This window comes from Atta cephalotes, assembly GCF_000143395.1.
Source record: "Atta cephalotes unplaced genomic scaffold scaffold00027, whole genome shotgun sequence".
Classification (NCBI taxonomy): domain Eukaryota; kingdom Metazoa; phylum Arthropoda; class Insecta; order Hymenoptera; family Formicidae; genus Atta; species Atta cephalotes.
In genome coordinates, this window is record NW_012130091.1 from 2,937,389 (window position 1) to 2,950,919 (window position 13,531).

Consider the following 13,531-nt stretch of genomic DNA (forward strand, 5'->3'; position numbering starts at 1 on the left):
ATATAGATGTGATATAGATACGCATTCTTTATAGTCAAGAATTTTAATTTTTCAGAAAATTTTGTAACTTTTTCTAATTTTTCTGACCGTTTTCAATACTTGATGTTTCCCTGATTTTCTAAGTTTTGTGATCACCATGATTTATACATGTATAGTGTAGTCAGAGTTGAGAAAGTTACTTTTTATAAGTAACGCGTTATCGTTATTTGCGGTAAAATATATTCGTTGCCGTTACCGATTCTAAAAAGTAACGCATTACCGTTACTTAAAAGTAACGATAAAAAAATCGTTACTTTTTTGTAATTATGCAGGATGAGACAAGTCTACTACTCACCGATTTTGATGAAATTAGATTCGACACGTTTTTGTACGAAATGAACGAATCTGGCAGAAAAATAAATGTCGCTCTACCCGGTAAACTGAGATTAATGGTTAAAGTTGGTGACTATTGAGGTAAGGAAATCTGTTCTAATTTCATCAAAATCGAACAAACCTGTCTTCTGTATAATTACACTTTTTAAAATGGTAAAACAGGCTTCTAGGACAAAGTATAAATAGACTATAAAATATTTAAAAACATTTATCTTTGAACATTTTTATCTTTTATTAATATTTTATACATTTATGTTTAATTCTGTGGTATTTTATTATATAATATAGATATTTTAATGTTTTAAATGTTCTTATACTAAAGCGACGATAGTGATTGAAACAAAAATAAGCAAAAAGTTTAGTATCTGTAATTTTATTGTTTGTGATGGTCGCGATCTATAAAAAAGTAACGATACAAGAGTAACGGGATCAGTTTTGTTACTCGTTTACTAAAGAAGATATAACGACGTCACCAAATCGTTACTTAAAAAAGTAACGAAAAAGTAACGTTGTTACAAGTAACGCGTTACTTTCCAACCCTGAGTATATCATTATACAATAGAATTATATTGCAAAATGTGTTTCGATCGATTGATCTCGTAAACGCCACGCATTTTGTACTTTTATGTAATTATGACACGATTCTAGCACGGCGAGGATCATTTGAGTTCCTAAATGGGATCCGAAGAGGCTGGCACGAGGAAGGGGTATGTGCGCGGTACGAGACCTCCGGGGCCGTAGTTTTAGGGGCGAGTCGGTCGCTTATTGCTCCCCGAGTGGCCGCAAAACGAAGTTTGATCAAATTCTACTGCGCCGGCATAAAACTGACCGGTCGGCTAGCCGGTACGTCGGGTTATGGACTCGATAAATGATTCATTCACATCTTGGATACGACTCGCGATACGTACACGGATGCACCGATCTCCTCGAAGTACACTCGTCCGCACTCGAATAACGCGCCAATGAAGAAGATGGGAGAGAAAAGCGACCCTCGTAAGCGGCTCTTTTACGATCGTATACGTCTTAAGTTAAGTCGGAGAACTCCGATCGAAAATAATACGCGGGTAACGCTCGTAATACAGTGATGTGGCATGATGCATTACACTTGCGGTCCTTGTATAACAGATCTTGTAACGTATTTGTCAATTTCTTCTCATTTAAAAATCACGCCTCTAAATTGAACGCGCGCCAAGCTATGAGTGCAGGATGGACCGGAGATGGTCCAGACGGCGACCTTGTCTGAGAGATGTACGATATTCTTTTCAATAAAGCCGAACATCCATCAGACTTTGATGGCGCGACTGGCTTGAGCCCGTCCATTGCTCGCGGACAATCTTGCAGAAACAATTCCGCAAGATGTACCGAATGCGACAACCTCCGGCCATCGGGATCCCCGGGATTACCGAGCTGACCATCTCCTTTGCATAATGACGCCTCGACTCTACCCCCTCGGCCCTACCGGGTCACATTCGTCCGCTCACCCTTCGCCCGAAAACGCACATCCCCCGGTTACACGCACACGCCACCACCCACGACTACTGACATTTCAAGAAGTGCAATAACAATAATATCTATATATGATGGCTGGCCAGAAGCTCGCATCGATATTTTCCGTCGGCGTTGCACGTGAATTTCATACATAAGAATGCCCACTCAACCGCCGGATCAACATTCAATTGTATCAAAATTACGAGCGAGTTCTACTTTTTTCAACGCACGCTAAATCCAGACTGAATTTAATGCGCGTTTCAAAGCCATATTCTGCGCAAAACTTTGCAAATATGATACGTCATACAGTCATGACAAAATCATAAATAAGTTATAAAAGCGAACAGAAATCTAATGGGTTAATTCTAAGAATTCTAAGCCTTGTAAATTTATGTCCTCGTAAAGACTTGTAAAACTCACATTGCTTATAATTTTGCAATATCTTTACAGACAGCTCCTCGCTAGCCATAAGATTTATGAGAAATCGTAGATATTTACGAATGATTGTCTTATGATACAATATGCATAAAATTACATCAGTCATAAGTTCTTATAAGTCTTACGAGAATAAGTTTCGAGCCTTACAATTCTACTTAGAATTGACTCATAAAGACTATGTCTATTGTTTCAATGTCCTAACGGTTTTTCTCGGAAATAGCCAAAATGTAAATGACGAATTACACTCGGTTAGTTGACGTCTTCGGAAATTATAGGCGGCGCAGCAACTTTGCGCGACCTGTTATTCTTTCCCTAATTTAAATGTCAAAGAAAATTGTTTGATTATTTGCTATGCAAATGAAATTGTTTAAGATGAAACTGACTTAAACCGATGCGGTGGGATCAGGGTTTAAGGGGAAGGAAGCTCGGATAATTCGGACGCGATAATTGGATCAAGAAGTCGGATCGAGGAGCGATCCTCTTTCGTTATTTCACGGGGGACACCGACTCCGCTTTAATTATGCTCCTCGAATTTAGATCGCGAGCCCTCGATAATGGCGCGATCCACAAGCGCAAAGCTTTTTTATAATATTGTTTAACGTCTTGGTTTTTTCTACTTGCTTAAAAAAAAAGTCTATGCAATTAAAGCATCGGAAAAGAGTCTCTTATACATTTTATCAAATGTACTATAAGACCTGAAGTTTTAGGAAAATAATTTTAGAGCTATAAATTTCTAAAAAAAATGTAGAGCTAAAAATTTGTAAAAAATATATCGCGAATATGTCGATAAACAACGTTGTCAAATCGTCTAGGATCTCGTTCTTCGTCGGAAGTCCGTTTATGTCGCGAAGAAGAGCTTCTCGAGAGTACAAGCGACAGTCACCCTTTCGACTGCTTTCTCGACTACCGCCCATTTCTCTCACTCGAGAGCACTCGGCGCAATCTGCTACGCGGAATTTGCATACATAAGCTATTAAGCAGCTCTTTTCATTTCCTCCCGTTTATGACAGTTTAGTTAGAATAATGTTTTACAAGATTGTCCCGTGAACAACGTTTCTCGTAATGACATTTCTCTACCTGATTAATACTCGACCCGGTCGTCAATGAGTCATTCGACATTCTTATGTTTAATGTCGAAATTAGGCATTACGTGACATGACTTGCACACAAAGTCAAAATTATTTCTCCAAAATTTATCGAATCTCTTTTTATAATCAAACATATAAATTAGAAAGCTCGACTATAAAAGTCTCCTTAAAAAGACCGACTACATCGCGGTAATACAAGAAGTACATAAATTCGCATTTAAATGATACAATATTTACTGATATTTTCAATAATTCAGTGACACTGTATTATATAATTTATGGTCCATTGCTTATGAATAACTGTTCTTTTCGTAGCACATGTGTATCCCACAGCCCTAAGTAAGATTTATATCACTGTCGCTTGTGTGTCGCCGATGTCTCTCTCTTTTTTTGTGGAGGAAAAACAAAGAGCGATAAGTTTATATAACGCACTAACACAGATTTTATTTCAATTCTCATAAATACGTTCGTCGAGTTTATTGTGTACCAATTGGCAATCATTCGAGAATTAAAAGCGAAGTGCAATCAACAGATATCTTGAATCAATATCGTATATCAATTATAATTAATTAAACGATTAATCGCTGTAATCTAGTAACATAGCGTTAGTTGAAGATACGGAATCAATCGATCGACATAAATGACAAGTGTGGATATTAATCTTAGAGGGATGGTCTCTGCCATTACGAATTAGAGAACCTCCTTCTCTTTTTATTGCAGTATTTTTAATTACCGTGAAACGACTGGAAATTTTTTTTCCTCCCTACGAGACTACCGGTCGTCCCACGTGCAACCGTCGGCCGGTTCTTTCCCTTTACGAGCTGCGAGAAAACACAGGGTGCTAATTAAACGAAACGTTTGGAATGCCTGGGCGCATTGGATCAAATAAAAGGGGATGCTTTCGCTCTTGAACACCTTTCTATTCTTTTATCAAAATCACATTTTTTTTCATCCGGGAAAACCTATTCAAAAAGACGAGACTAGATGCCGGCGTAACTATACTCTTTTGACGAGTATAAATACAGAGTAAAAATGTGTCTGCAATAGAGGCGTCCACAACGCGTCTTTTTCCGCCTTTTAAATACGTAATTTAAACGCGTGAGTCTCTGTCTTTCTCTTTTTCTCTTTCTATTGCACCATTCAAAAGTTTGAGAAAGTATTTCCATATATTTGCAATTCTATAGTGCATTTTTATACCAGTCAGTCAAGAGCTGAGAGCATCCTTGCTACTGTATTGACTGTAATTATAAATTCTAAGCGGTTGGCTTTATTATATGGTAACATAATTTTATATATATATATATATATATATATATATATATATATCGATCTATTTTATAATAGGTATATTACAGACTAAAAGAAGAGTGCTGAAAATTGTTCGTTTTTTTTTTCTCAGTACTTCTCCTAAATGCTGTTTGAGTCAACCAAAGACAGAAAGAATTATGAAAGATTAAGGAAATATTTAATGATCGAGAGAGACACCATCAATTCGATCACAATTAGATGTTTCGAATAAATAATATAATTATGAATTAAAGAGATTATAAGGCAAATGTAATATGTTAAGAATTACTTGAAAAAATTAGATATTTTAATAGAAAGTAATATTTTTTTAATTTGTTCTCTAACAGAAATATATGAAAATGTATTATAAAATAATGATAAAAATCTCAATTTTTTTATGTAAGTATTTTATAAATTCAACAATATTTATGTAAAGTTACATTGAGTTACAGACATTAATTGTTCAGTAAATAAACAAAATATTTATTTGTTATAAATTAATTGGTGAATCTCAATGAAATTTTGTATAAATCATTTTTAGTACTTAAAATATTTCTATTAAAAAATTTTAATTTTTGTTATTATTTTTAAAATTGTTATTTATAACAATAAAATTAATCAAATAAAATAAATAATCTACTGTGTTATTCAATAAAAACAGAATATTATGAACACAGCATTCACATGTATGTCGTTTAAAGCATAAATATTAATATATGCGTTTTATGCTCTCCAATCTCCTTAAATAAATTTATTTCAGATATGATTACGAGCCGACAACTTTCGAAATTACAAATCCCATTAAATTCCCCCTAAATTAAATTTAGAAAAAATAATTAATGATACGTAATGATAAAATATAAATAAAATCTGTTAAAGAAAAATAAAACATCGTTGTAACGCGAGCTGCTCGGGGAATGCTTTCCAATTAAGACAACGTAATATATGCATCGAGTTTGTGTCTTGTGGCAAAAGGCGCGGTAGAAGCTATAAGGAGACGATGGCCGAGGGTTTGATTCAAGATGAGACGTCAAATGTTACTGCTTCGAAGGGTGGAGGCAAAATTCTCGGTGTCAATTCTCAGAGCAATCTGCCGATGCAGATTAGGATGCTCCCGGTCTTAGTTGATCCCGTATAAGATCCGCTTCCTCCCTCGCACGTCGGGATTAATTGGGGTGAATTGTCCTGCCGTACCCATTAATGTCACGAGTTTAATCCAGAAGTAAAAATCTTGCAACGGCTTGATATCTATCTCGGTTTCCCGCAGCCTTAATTTTCCTCGTCCGATTATGTTATTGGAAACAGTTTCGTGATAAGATTTTACGCAAAATGTTTCGCAATTATATTATACGAGTATTTATTTTATAGCAGTTATAGTATTTTGCTAATAAATTAATCAAGATCGAAAATCGTCTCTAGCTTTCAAGTTGGAATTATAAGTGAGAATAATTATCGCACATAAAATTTAAGTTTTCATTATACAATAATTACACACATGTTCAATGTGGCTACGATGATTATATATTCTTTACTGTCTTATAAAAGACAGTTCTTTATTTTAGATAGCTGTCCTTTAGATTTGTTTCTTCAAAATTCAATTTTTTGTCCTTTACTTTTGACATTACGGGAAATTCTTTTCTGACTAGCGTTTCAATGTCTAATATTATATTAATATATTATATTAATGAGCAAATTTTTATGGAAAATATTTTACAGTATCATGCATATAAATATAATTTGTTAATTATATTTCTTAAGTTTTTAAATTAAATTTATTCAAACTAGAATTGTTTTCATTTTTTATTATTTCGAATTTTTTATTATTTCAGATCAAGAGTTTGTTCCAATATAATAGAATCAGTTTCAAACTATCAGAAAACGCGCATTATCTCAATTTGATTATTGGCATTATGCAATAAAATTTTATAATGCACGGATTCTTTACAGTCAAATTGGTTTGAAAACATTAGGAACAAAATGAATATTGTCTCTTTATATTATTTTGTATTGTATTAAACCCTCTCCCTCTCTTTTGAAATATATAGAGGAAAAAAATTAGGAAGAATAAAAAATGACACATCTAATTTATATATTGATAAATTTTCCTTATCGTATTTTCTGGATAGACATCCATTTTTATTTTAGATAATATCCTTTCATGTAATACAAATCAATGAATTAGCTTAATTAAATTTAGCCTGTTCATTTCAGACGACAGATTTATGAAACTTTTCCTATTCTCTATTCCTATTCTTATTCTCAAACTAATAATTTTATAAATATATACAACTAAATATTTTAGGTATGTCTAACTAAATTTTTACAGATTTATTATCTCGAATAAAAATAAAATAGTTTGTCACTCACCGATACGATGCGCAACAGCGGAGTTGTGAACTACGTTGATCTGCAAAATACATATATTTATCGAAATTAAAGCAGCGTTCAAAGTAATTAATTTTTCAAAAAATAATTGTTGGCGCATCGAATAGATATGAATGATTAAGTCAGCTGATAACAAATAAAATAATTAAATAATATACGTTACTCACCTCATATTGCTGCGCCGTTATCTGATGGCATCTGCCAGGCTGCCTCCTCTCATTATCAGCTTCCGTCATTGCTGATACAGAACACAACACTCGCGAAAACGTATCCCAGCTATTAATCTCCGCCGATATTAATTGTACGCAACGCACATTCCCGCGAAATACAGATAGACATCAGTAATAATAATCTATACATCATGGTTTTCTGTTACATGAATCATTTGACCAACAACTCGCGCGTTACATGAATGAAATTATAAATATTTTAGTAAATTTGTTTAATTTTCATCTTCAATTTTCATCTCATTTTAAGATACATATAGACAATTAACTCCCTAATCACGTTTGTTGCACTTCTCTTGCATTCAAAATCTTCGCTTTAATTCTCTCTTTTCAACATTCAAATACTCTATTTCTAAAATTTTTTTTTAGAATAAATCTCACTGAAGAAAATGAAATCTTATTCTTAAAAATTGAAAATTGAGCCACTCTTTTTCAAGACAAGCACAAAATTTCATTCTAAACACTTTAAATCTATCTTTGTTTTAAATGTAAAAATTTTAGGGGATTTCAAGCAACGCGAACAAACAGAATTCGTCTCGCGAAGAATGATTATTTTATATAAATATCGCAACGAGGCGATTAAGTTTTTCGTCGATTGTCGCCATAATAGGAAGTTTTTTTGCAATAACGTGAAGATATGCTAAACGTTATCCTTTTCTTAAATAATTATTAAGAAGAAGATAACCTGAGCGTTCACTATATCTGGATAAACAGTATTGCAAAAATTCCCTAATGTCTTTACACGAATAAACGATGTAGAATCTTTGCTTTGAAAAATAATTTCCGTCCCGAGACGCTTGCGAGGAGTTAACCGTACAAGTAATTAATTTGAAACAAATCTTTAATTGTAACTTTTAATTATAGATAATCGTAAAGCATGATTGTGCTCCATATACTATCACTGTCACTTTCAGAAAGATAATAAGGAGTTTTTGCGATCATATGGATCCAGATATACGATGAACGCTAAAATCACGTTATTCTTTTCTTAATTAATTGTTAAGAAGAAAATAATGTTTATCGTATCTGGATAAACGGTATTGCAAAAATTCCCTAATGGCACAACGATCGCTACCGTAATTCGCTCGAGCTGTACACAAAATGTTAACAATAGATACGCCAAACGTTCGAGGTGACGTAGTATAAACAAACAATAACTTTGAAATAAACGTACGTCAAGACATTCTGATATACCTGTGCCGTGAATAATTTGATGAACAGTGATGAGCAATTATTACCGAACTCGTTCCCTCATGAATTTGTTCGTCTTGAAATTAGCCGAGGATGATCTCGCTCGAGGAGCCTAATGAAGATGTCGCTATTTGCGCCGCACGATTATCATAAAATTATTATTAATCGCCTGGTACAAGTAACGACATTCTCAATCAGGCTTCTCTATAGCTTCTCAATCGAACGAGAGCATTAAGATTTCGTAGTTTCAACGCCAATAATCCGCGGAACAAAGGTTTGTTCACGACTACATGAAATATCCGAAAATTTTTGCATTTAAGACAAGATAAATGTGTAATTGGAAGAGAGAGAGAGAAAGCGAGATAGATTCTGAATACAACAAAAAGTGCGAGCAACGTGAACAGGCAGAAAACATGAAGCGGAAACGTGAAATATGCGATAATCGTCGGAATTGTCCAAAATATCCGGCGTACGTTAATTTTCAAAGTTGTTTATACGTCACGCTTTCTCGCGCGACGGATGCCGCAAGGTTACCACACTTATCATTTGTCTATCAACATTCGAACGATCGGCTAGTAATTATGCGTGCTTTTGCGTTATTCTGTTGTGATAGTGACGAGTTCTAGGAGACGACATTCTTTATCCTCTACGATGAAAGATTATCGATTCGCTCCATTTCATTAACTCATACAATTAGTCGCTTTGCTAGCGTCTGAGGTGGAGGTTATTATTTCTCGCAGCACACTTCGTGCGGTTTTTCCGCGTAAATGGCCGAAAAGTGAAAACTTACCGTTCCGTTGCAATTTACGCAAAATAATCATTTCTCGTGACGATATTTATTGTTAGAATACGAACGTGCTCTACATCAGGCTCCGAATCTTTTATCGACTTAAATATCTCCGAATTGAGAACGCATTGTGACCCACGAGTTGTATCGAATGATTCGTGTTAAAGGTAAGCCGTATTACTGATATTTCGTATATTTCGTAGAAATGTCGCATGTTGCTGATTCTACAATGAGTCGGTAATTGGAAACTTAATTTTAATCGGTGAAGTTGGCTATTGATTAAAGGATCCTCTACATAGAAATCATAGATGGTCGTGGAATTTTAAGATAGTAAATTGACCAATTCTAATCGAGTATTCTCCTTAGATTTGATTATGATTGGTTGATTTCCTACGACTTAAGACTCCACGACCATCTATACGACTTATGTAGAGGAGCCTTTTAATTTCATCGATAAGACTTAGGATTATCGACTACTCATTGTAGAATTAGCATATAATTAATAATATCGGGAGTGCCGTTCTGAATGCCAATTTTTATAATTTTTGCGATGAATAGTACACAATTCGTGATTGCGTTTTCGCAAGTGTGCAATGGAAACTGAGATGAGGCTTGGGAAGCATCAGGCAACGGCGGAGCAATCCAGAGGTAAGTCTGTCTTATTATTCGTTATTTGAGTTTAATGTAGTCAATTCTGTTTTTTTTTTTTTCGAACCATTCAAAGGTAAAAATCAGACAAAACAATTTCTACTCATAAAATTTTATAAAAATTTAATATTGTAATTTTACAAAAATTTGTAATGTATTTAAGATAAGATAGAGAAATCTTTTTTGAAAGTTATAATTATTTTATATGTTTATAGTGCGTAATAATTTTTTTTAACTCTCAAGAAGTCGCAGGTGGATTGTATTTAAAAAAGTAAAATGCCAACTAAATGAACTACTTTGCCGTTGTCATTTCGGGAATATTTCATACAAGCTGTATACATAACTCAAATTGTTTTTACTTAATCAGTACACTTTTAATCAGTACACATTTCTAATCAGAAAGTTAAAGTAATCAGTTTACAAATTCATATGTGTATTTCTCAGAAACACTTTTGTAAAAGTTTAGCATCGCGACTTCCGTAGAGTTAAATATTAATTGTTTTGATCGCTGCTATAATTTCGCTTTTATATTTTACAGATAACGACGTAGTGATGACACTACGATCCGCTGCTGTACATCGTATCAGGGTGAGTCTGAAATTATTTTGAATTGGAGTAAAGGATTTGTGAATAATATAGATAATTGTATCTAATACCTCATAAATCCATTGCCTTGAAATGAATAAGCTAAGATAGATAAGTGCAAATTAATACAAAAATTAATGTAAATTAATGCAAATTATAATCACATAGTATGTATAATTAGTAGTAAAATAATTTAGTAAAAACATGCTAATGATTATTGCATTTATGTACTAATGATAATTATATTTATATGTTAACTTGATTATAGTTATATATTAATAATTAAATTCTATTAATTTTTATAATGTGTTAATTTTATTCTAATCTTTCATAGCTTATTCATTCATATTTAATGATAATATTAACTAATATTTACGAATTTATAACATTTTACTGTTATATTAAAAAAACAGATGAAATCATCATAAAAATTGATATTATTTTAACTATGAGAACAAATAACAATCGTTGTAAGTTCAAATGTGAAATCCATGAACTTTATGCAATGTTATTATATCGCGTATGATTTCAGTATTTCTGTACATTAGGATTGAAATTATTTTATTGAAAATATCTACGATGATTGAGGGATATCCGTGTATACGAAAAGATCGATTTAAATGCAAGGATCAGACATTCACGTTATACAAATTTAGCTTTCAATCTTTTGAAATTAATAGGGAAACATGTGCATATAGAAAGTTTTCCTGCGTGCGAAAATGTCGCTATAAATGCCGTGCAAATATGTATCTATGAAAATGAGGTACAAACTCGGAGGCCGATATCTGTCGAGTTCACTGCAATGTACTGCCTCGTCTCTAACATCAAATTGGTCTACGTCCCTATATGCCTATAATAGCGATCGTGTTTTTCCTTTGTCAATCGTTTCGGCAATTCTTCCATAGATATTCTCACTGAAAGCTGCCGCAAAGAATCAGTATTGTTTAAAAGTTTAAATGAATATCACTTATATTACAAAACGAACATCAATTTTCACCATCATAACTCTGTTAAGAGATTCAATTATTTTAATGCCTTTTATTTATTATAAGATCTGAAGAGGACTCAAAACTAAAGCCGAAATGTTATCAATCATTGTAAACCATTTATTTTTATATTATATTTTATTATATTAACTGCATGAATAATTTTTTAGCACACCGATACACATCTGATTCCTATATATATTTTCGTGTTTCTAATTCGGTGCTGGCTGCGTTCAGCAGGGAAAGCAACTTTGCAACTGTTGTAAAATTTTTTAATATGGTTGATCTAGTTCCTCATTGAATCTGAATGTATAAACCAATTATATTGTTACATCTCGATCGCTCTAGTAATAACGATTGATCGTTTTCACGCTGCAGATCGATTTATTTATTCGAAAATCGTGAATTCGGTTGCGAAATTCAACAAATGCATCGGCAAATAGCGGCTATTTGGCGCGAAATTCGGGACGAAGGGAGGCGAGAGAGAAGAAAGCGAGGAGGGATTTTTGTGGGGTGCGAGCCGTTATGATCAGGATTACCGCGGCAGAACTTGGGGTTCACTCCCTTTGACCGACGCACTTAGAACAACAATAACTCACTAATCCAAGCGGGCCCTGCACCCCGGCGCCGATGAAAAATGTAAAAATCCGGAAAACCACTGCTCCATGACAGTTCAATACATTTTAAATGCGTTCCGGCGCATTTGTGGGATACGATAAGCAACCGCGGGATCCGGAGCCACGCGAACGCCCCAATATGTCGGTTATTTATCGTCAGATTTATGGAATAAATGAATAGGAGAGAGCCCACACACTTGTCGCGGCAATCCTCAAATATATGCTTTTTCGTTTTTATTATTAACGTTTCGCACGATACGTCTGATGGAATCGCAAATTTCTGAGAAGTCAGGCGAGTATGTCGCACCGCTTGCGCGAATGAATCGGAACGCGAATCGTAAATTATAAATTATGCATCGTCGAGATCGCTGATGACGGGAAAATAATACATAAATTATTCACAGACGAATAATACGCGTTACGGAAAATACGCAATGAGCCGGACGAGAGAAATGGGATAGATCGATACGCTGAACGTTGATGAGAAAAGAAAAAAAAGGGTAGGAGGGTTGGTGGAATGCCTTTATATGCCGCATCTCTATGGGATTCTTTCACGACACGCCGATTTAAAACGCCTTTTAAGACGGTCGTAGGGCTCGGGTGGAATTGTGCCGAGCTGAATCGACGAGCATTGAACTCTATATACGCCTGTACCCTCTTGACGCTCCATAAGTTGCATTCCTATTTCCTGTCGTAATAAGGAAGCTCCGTCGTGTCAATAAAATGCGATCGACTGTAATGGCGATGATTAAAAGAGCAATATGTAAAGCTAAACGTATCGACGTGCAAAAGGAAAGAAAAAAAAATGAGCAAAATTCGGATGCGACGAATCCGATCCCTTCGGGATCTCGAAGGCGCGAATGATCGTCTCGGAGGCCCGCCTTCTAGCCGCGATAAATGCCTCGAGTTTTTTAAAGCATCTCGCGATCCACATAAGGAGCGAGAACAAGCCGCTCGGCAATCATACGGAAAACAAAAGCACGGCTGGGCTGTGCATTATAATACAACGAGCGCATTCGACAGCCCCAAAACTGCTGCTTTGCAATTCGGCGCGCGCTCCACTCATATATAGTTTTTACATAATCGCGTTTCGTCACCGAACACGACATTCATTCGATAGTTTGCTCGCCATGCGAAAAGTCATTATTATAGGGCGCGTACGTGATAATAACACGTATGTATAATGTATAACTATGAGAGAATCGCGACTACGTCTCGCATTTGGATAACACTTACATACTTTGCGGTAACGTTCGCTTTTAAATGACTGTTCGGTCTTGAGACTTTCGTGCACACACACACACACACACACACACACATATGTGTGTGTGTGTGTGTGTGTGTGTGTGTGTGTGTAGAGANNNATNNTATGTGTTCGACGAGAAAGAAAGTAAGTACGTTCGTACTACGTTAGTTAAGTTTAAAATTTAAC

At 34.7% G+C, this 13,531-nt stretch overlaps 1 protein-coding gene across 1 annotated transcript in view; it reads right to left on the bottom strand.

Annotated features, from left to right (window-relative positions):
* LOC105620603 (protein trachealess) overlaps nt 1-13,531 on the bottom strand; it is a 76,966-nt gene that overhangs the window by 47,724 nt on the left and 15,711 nt on the right. The window lies entirely within an intron of this gene.